This window comes from Pteropus vampyrus, unplaced genomic scaffold, assembly GCF_000151845.1.
Source record: "Pteropus vampyrus isolate Shadow unplaced genomic scaffold, Pvam_2.0 Scaffold80, whole genome shotgun sequence".
NCBI lineage: Eukaryota > Metazoa > Chordata > Mammalia > Chiroptera > Pteropodidae > Pteropus > Pteropus vampyrus.
In genome coordinates, this window is record NW_011888861.1 from 1799510 (window position 1) to 1806560 (window position 7051).

Below are 7051 nucleotides of genomic sequence, written 5' to 3' on the forward strand. Positions count from 1 at the left end.
GGCTTTAAATTAACATATTCTTCTAGTAGGCCAATAGAGCAGCATTATTTGATAATGACTGCTGATCAGAGATCATACTTGTTCATATTCACATTATCTCTAAACCATTTTATAAAAATGAAAATCTTTTAGCCTTGAGTGAACTGGAGAGCAGGAAGGCAAAGACTAGGACACCTGAAGTGAAAACTTTGAACAGATAGCTTTCCTATGGCATTTTAGCTGCTGCCACTACCCGTGGTGTTAATATCAACATGTCACTCAATATCTGTACACATGCTACCTCTGATATGGTGAGCCGATACTTTACGATTCCATTTAAGAAATTTTACAGCAGGTTGAACATTCTTGCAGGTAGATTTTCCCTTCCAAGATGTGATTTTAAAGGTACCACAAAGCCCAAACATTCAAGAATTCTCCCACAAAACATATAGATTATCAATTTAGCTTTGGAATTAGGCACTATCTCCTAAAAAGTTATTGTTAAAATACAAATATTTAATCTGAGTGAAGTAAAACAAAATTAAATAAGTAATGTTGTTTCTTTCTAGAACCTTGCTTTATTTTATTTATTTATTTATTTATTTATTTATTTATTATTTTATTTTTAATGCCTACAGCACCTGGTCTTCCTAGGTGGTCTCCCATCCAAGTACTAACCAAGCATGACCCTGCTTAGCTTCCGAGATCAGACGAGATCGGGCTTGTTCAGGGTGGCATAGCCATAGACTAGAACCTTGTTTTAAATATTAAAAATAGAACTCTGTCTTCAGCCCACCTCTCACCCTACTCTACTCCATTCACTGTAGCTAAAGGTTAAGTTTAAGGCTCCTATGTCTTAAATTTCAGCTTTAACTTTCATCTTTAACACCTTTAATGGGGATTTTCTACTCCAGGTCAATAGCTTCTCACTATTATTCCTCAAACACTCATTCTTCTGAACCTCCCTGTCTACACTCGTGATGTTCTTCCTCTCTGCACAATTTATTCTCATGATCTCTACTTTTAAAGTTTAATCTGACCTCTTCTAGCAAGCTCTTGGTAGCACCTCCCTTCTCCGAGTCCTTGCTATTTCTGGATCATGCATTAGAAAATATAACAATTTGTTTTTGTATTTCTCTTTAATATTTTTTTTCCTAAATAGACTTTCTTTGTAGTTCCTGTCCACTTTTTTTTCCTAACATAGAGTAAAAGGCCTTAGTGTCTAGAGTGCAACTGAATGATCATGAGTATTGGAAGAGGGAGGAAAAAGAAATAGTTATTTCTTCAACAGCATCCAATAAGCACTGACTATGAACAGAACACTTATTATTTAAAAAGTGCTGGAAATAGATTATCCATGGGCTTCACCCCCAAAGGAATTTACTGATCTCTGCAGAGACAGGAAAAGCCAAGGTTCCAGGGCTGGGAAAAGTGAAAACACCAGCCTTTTTCGTAGGTTTTGTTACCTTGTGCAGCCACAGTAGCTTTCATATTACATTTGATTTTAGTCACTGAAATTCCTAACATTAATGGTAATATAACTCCATTTACATTACCATTCTCAAATGCTTTTCTTGCTAATGAAAGCCTCAGAACTCATTTGGTATAATCCAGTAATTACTCTGTGAATTGAGTGTCTACTATGTGCCAAACACGGTGCTGATACACTTGTCATAGATTTATTTGTTAAACCACAAAGACTGATTTACTATATACTCACTGCAATATTTTAGAAAATCATACAAGTGAAACGGCACAATCAAAATATTTTTTTTTCTTCTCCCTCAATCCTTACCCAAATATCAAAGTCAGATAATGTTTTGTCTAAAAGAGAGAAACCATGAGGAGACTTCCATTACTTTATTTCCTTCATTGTCCTAACTTTTGAAACTCAGATCATCTAACCCTTCTTTTATGAGATGGGCACCAAGTACTCATAACCTATTCTTATTGTATCTTTCTAGTGGGAGAGACTTCAAGACATAGTGGAAAGACCCAAGTCTTTGCCCCAGATATACACAAACTCAAATTTAATGCCATAATTTAGGGAGGCTGGTGGCCTTTGGGAAAATTAGAGAAAGACGTCCTTTCTCTGGGATGACATAACCCTTCATTAGAGTACATCAGCCCCAATTTGCTCCTCCCTGCTACCAGATGCGATTTGGAGAACACAAAGTATACAACCACACCTGGCAGCCCTGACCACTCTTAGTCATTACTTAAACTTGTTGAGCTTCAGTGTCCTAATCTGCAAAACTAAGGTAATAATAGTTCCCTCCAAGATGGTGAGGAGTAAGGGGATAATTTACCAAAAATAACCAACACGTGGTTGGCACTCAATATTATTCATCAAACTTTCTCCTTCATTTAACTGTATCAAAATTTCAATAGGCTAGCTCATATCTAAGCTTGTATTCTAAGGTTGCTTACCTTGTCTCTGATCCCTAAAATAAGCAACTTTCAAAACTCGGTTTTTATCTATGGAGTGAGAATTCTTATATATATATATATATATATATATATATATATATAATTTTTCAAAATATTTTGAGACTCAATTTTGAATGTCATAGATAGATGTAGAGCACACACACATATAAACATAATTCTATATACACACATCTCTATAATTATATATATGCTTTAAATCAATCAAACTAACATTAGCTAATATTGTCTCATTAAGATTCCTGTTAGCCAGAGCTAAGCCAGAGATCCTTGAGAAATCTAATTCACTCAAGTTGATTGTAATTCTTCTTAGGGGTTTTACTATGATAATTCATAAGTTAATGTAATATACTACATTTTTCACAGTATTGAGATTTTTTTAATGAATTATACTTAATGTTGATGAAAGTCTTGATAATAAAGACAAAGCCTATTATATTTTATTTGAATTGTTCTCCTCTTGCTCCACCCCAGCCTCTTCCCATTCTCAATTTTTACTCTGACACTTTTCTCTTTCTCTTGTCCTTTAGTTTTTTGGGTTTTGTTTTTAATGTATTTATTGTATTCTTTATTAACCAGATCGGTGTCATATGGTTTTTGTCCTTTAAACCATCTTGGTGAAAGGTAGTGTAGTCAGGTAGCAAAAATGTGTGTTATAGAATCAGAAGAACCTAAGCACAAACTCTAGGTCTTTCAATTACTTACTATATTATTTTGGTAAAGACATAACTTGTATTGATTTCTGTTTTCTCATCTGTGATGATGCAATAACCCTAGTGTAATACTCAGCATATATATGGGAGTAATTAATACAACAGCTATAAATTTGACCACTTAAAATCCAGTAAGTTCTTTGGGATATACTTATTTATATATCCCAGAATATAGTATGGATTTAATAAATTTTGAAAAGATCTATATGTAATTGTGATTTTTTAATTTAGTTTTAATAAAGCCGTTTTGTTACTTATTTACTCTTTTAATGGCAAATGTGGACTTGCAAAGTGCTCTTCAAGAAACATCATTCAAGCCTTGTCTCTTATTAGCTAAGTGACATTAATCAAACCATTTAATTTTCTGGATATGTTTCCTCATTCAAGAGTAAAGTTCAAGAGTTGAAAAGGATCATCTCTACGGTATTCTGGCTCCAAAAACTATAATTCTAATTTTTCTTTCCTGGCATAAAATACTAATTACTCCTAATGATAAGGCATTTGACTCAAACTGTACAACAGTTCATCCACAAATTCAGTTGGATAACACATACTTAGAAAAATTATTCTAATTATAGTATTAAGAATTTTTCATTATTATTGATTTTTGGTTGGTTAACATAAGGTCATTATTTCATACTTAAGCTGCCATGTATTTGTTTGATATATACATGCTTTATAGTATATGTATCATTTAAAGAATTATCAACTAAACAACTCCCCAATGGATGTATAATTTTCTACAGCCAGAGCCCAAAGAAAATTCTCATTTATTCCACAAAAACTGTAGAAACTGCACCGATTTTTATTTTTCTCCAGTTTTCTGCTAGAATCTAAACCCTATCCTATCACTTTATACTTTATTTCTGTTATTTAGAACCAAACATAAAGAAGCAGAGATAAAGTAGTATTTGTAACCACATTCTTGCCTCACTTATCAAAATGCATTTCACAAAATGGGCTTATATTCCTCTATGTATATCTTTCCAAAGCTTCTCCAAAGTCTTAATATCTGAAATAATTTTATATTTCACATTCCATTTGGATAATTGTTGGATGTTAATGACATGTCATATGTTTAATGTGTTTTCCAGATTGAAAGTCATTTAAATATCTACAGTTATGGTCAACAATTTTTAAAGGTGATCACCCTAGTTTAGTTTGCTACATTTCACTGCATCTATTGCAGTCAGAAGGAGGCACTGTTTTGCAAAATTGGTATGAAGAGTTTAAGTACCATTTTCCATGTGCCATTCCTATTTTTCTAACTGAAAATGCATGTGGCTGTATAGATACACATTATATACATGCTGTGGATGGTCTATAGATTTTCGTGATTCAGTGTTGAAAAAGGCTGTATTTTATTTTCATGAAGATGTTGAGTGAGACCTCATGCAAATTGAGCAATTAATTGGAAAATTAGATCCATCATCAACATGTTGATAGACTGACTTTTCCAAAGGTGCCATGATGCAGCAGAAAGATTATAGTCTGGGCAAAGAGTCACATGTCAGTTTGAACCTCAATTTCTAATTTGATAAATTTGGAAAAATTATTTAATCAGTTTAACTGTTCACATTTAAAATACAAAACATAATGTCTCTAGCACTATTGCTAAATGTGATTAAATGTAAATGTATCAGGAAGAGTGAGTAGTATATGGTGAGTGCTCAATGTCTTAAATGAGTACTTTATCTCCAATAAAATTTCCACTTTCTATTTGCCAGTGTAGACTCAGCCTAACTTAGATAAATTAGCATGTCCAAGTAGAAACATTGTATAAGATTTTTCTGTGTTAATGTTGTTGTGTCTATTACATTTTAGACCTGAAGGGAAAAAATAGAGGCGCATTTACAACCTTGTCATTAAAATGTTTTTTTCATCAAAAATGTCATAGATTTCTGGACAAGATGTTGGAACAGGAAAACACTGTGCTTGCCTTCTCTCACGATCACATCAAACTTACAACTAAACTACAGAACAATCATCATTGAGAATCACCTGAGTCTAGCTGTACAGAAGTCCTACAACTAAAGACACCTAGAGACTGGTAGGAGGAGAAGAGACACAGAAAGGCTGGACCTACACCCACATGTGGAGGTGAAAAATCAGGAGGGATATCTTGGCTCTGATGATGCCCCTGGAAGAGCAAGGAGTCCCAGCCTCACACCAGATTCTCTAGACCCAGGATCTAGTGCTGGGAAAAGTCTCCACAACTTCTAGTTGTCAAAACCAGAGAAGATTGTAGCTGAATGAGACAGAGTGTGGCTAGAGTCCATGGTGCTCTTCTTAAAGGGCCCTTAAACAAACTTATTTAGTGACAGACTCACTCACTCTGAGTTCCGGTGTTGAGGCAATAGCTAGAAAGACACAAGGAACATACTTGGAGGAACTGAATTGTCTGGCTTCTGGGCAAGGGCGGGAAGGACAGCTTTCTCTCACACAGAAGTGCTGGCAAAAGCCATTGTTTCTTTGTTGGGCTCATCGCCCTGCACCCCCGCCCTGAGGTGTGCAGACACCATATCTAAGTCTCCATCAATCTGGCTAACGCTGGTCACTCTGCCCTGGCGATTCCCTGAAGCCATTCCTCACCCAACTTGTGGGCCTATCTAAGCTGCTTCCAGTGGCTTTTCCATACAAATGGCCTGTGTTAGCTCATTCTGGGGATTTTCCTAAAACCTCTCACAGTTTTGCAAAACCCAAATAAGTAGCATCCAGCCTCAGTGGGCCCCATACCTTTTGCTGAACAGCTCCAAGCCCAGCACTAGCAGCAGCCAGCCTAGGTTTGCAGTTTGGCCTCTTAAGGTACCTCCAAGCCCAGTGAGGTGGTGGTCATCTGCACATTGCTTGATGGCTCATGCCAGGTGGCTCTGGGCAGAGCACATTTGGTGCTGAACTAGGCTTCTGGCAGGGCCCCTTCCAGGAGGCCCTGGGGCCAGCATACCTGGCGGCCAGCTTCAAACCGAGATAGAATGCCACCTGGGGCTGCATTCAAGAATGACATACCCAAAAGGCAGAATTGTCAGGCACCAGAGCTCTGCTAAAGTGAATTCTGATCTATAAAATCAGCTATGGCACAACAGCTTCTCCACTGTAGTCACCAACCAGTCCTCACAACCAATCAGCTCGAGGGTCAATTCCCCCACTGATATGCAAATAGTAACCAAGGCTCAACTAAAAGAGAAAGCCACACACATAACTCACACAAGGGACACACCTAAAGCACCCAGCTCAGGTGATCAGGGAGACGGCACCACTGGGCCCCATAGGACATCTACTACATAAGGCCACTCTACTAAGATTGGGAGACATATTAGCTCTACCTAATACATAGAAATGAACATAGAGAGGCAGCCAAAATGGAGAGACAAAGGAACATGTCCCAAAGGAAAGAATAGAACAAAGCTCCAGAAAAAGAACCAAACAAAATGGAGACAAGCAATTTATCAGATACAGAGTTCAAAACACTGGTTATAAGGATGCTCATTGATCTCAGTGAGAACTTCAACAAAGAGACAGAAAACATAAAAATGGAGATAGAAACCATAAAAAAGAGCCAATAAGAAATAAAGACTACAATAACTGAAATAAAGAATATATTGGGGGTAATCAACAGTAGACTAGATAAAGCAGAGGACTGACTCTGTGATTTAGAAGATAAGATAGCAAAAAATACCCAATCAGAACACCAACAAAAAAAAAAGAATCTAAAAAAAATAAATGAGGATAATTTAAGGAGCCTCTGGACAACATCAAGCATACCAACATTTGCATCATAGGGGTACCAGAAGGAAAAGAGAGAGAGTAAAAGTTTGGAAACCTATTTAAAGAAATATTGATGGAAAACTTCCCTAATGTGATGAAAGAAATAGACAAAGAAGCCAAAGAAGCACAGAGAGTCCCAAATAAGA

General features: G+C 36.3%; 1 pseudogene; it reads right to left on the reverse strand.

Annotated features, from left to right (window-relative positions):
- Positions 1–608: 608 nt before the first annotated feature.
- LOC111741613 lies at positions 609–727 on the reverse strand (annotated as a pseudogene).
- Positions 728–7051: the final 6324 nt, after the last annotated feature.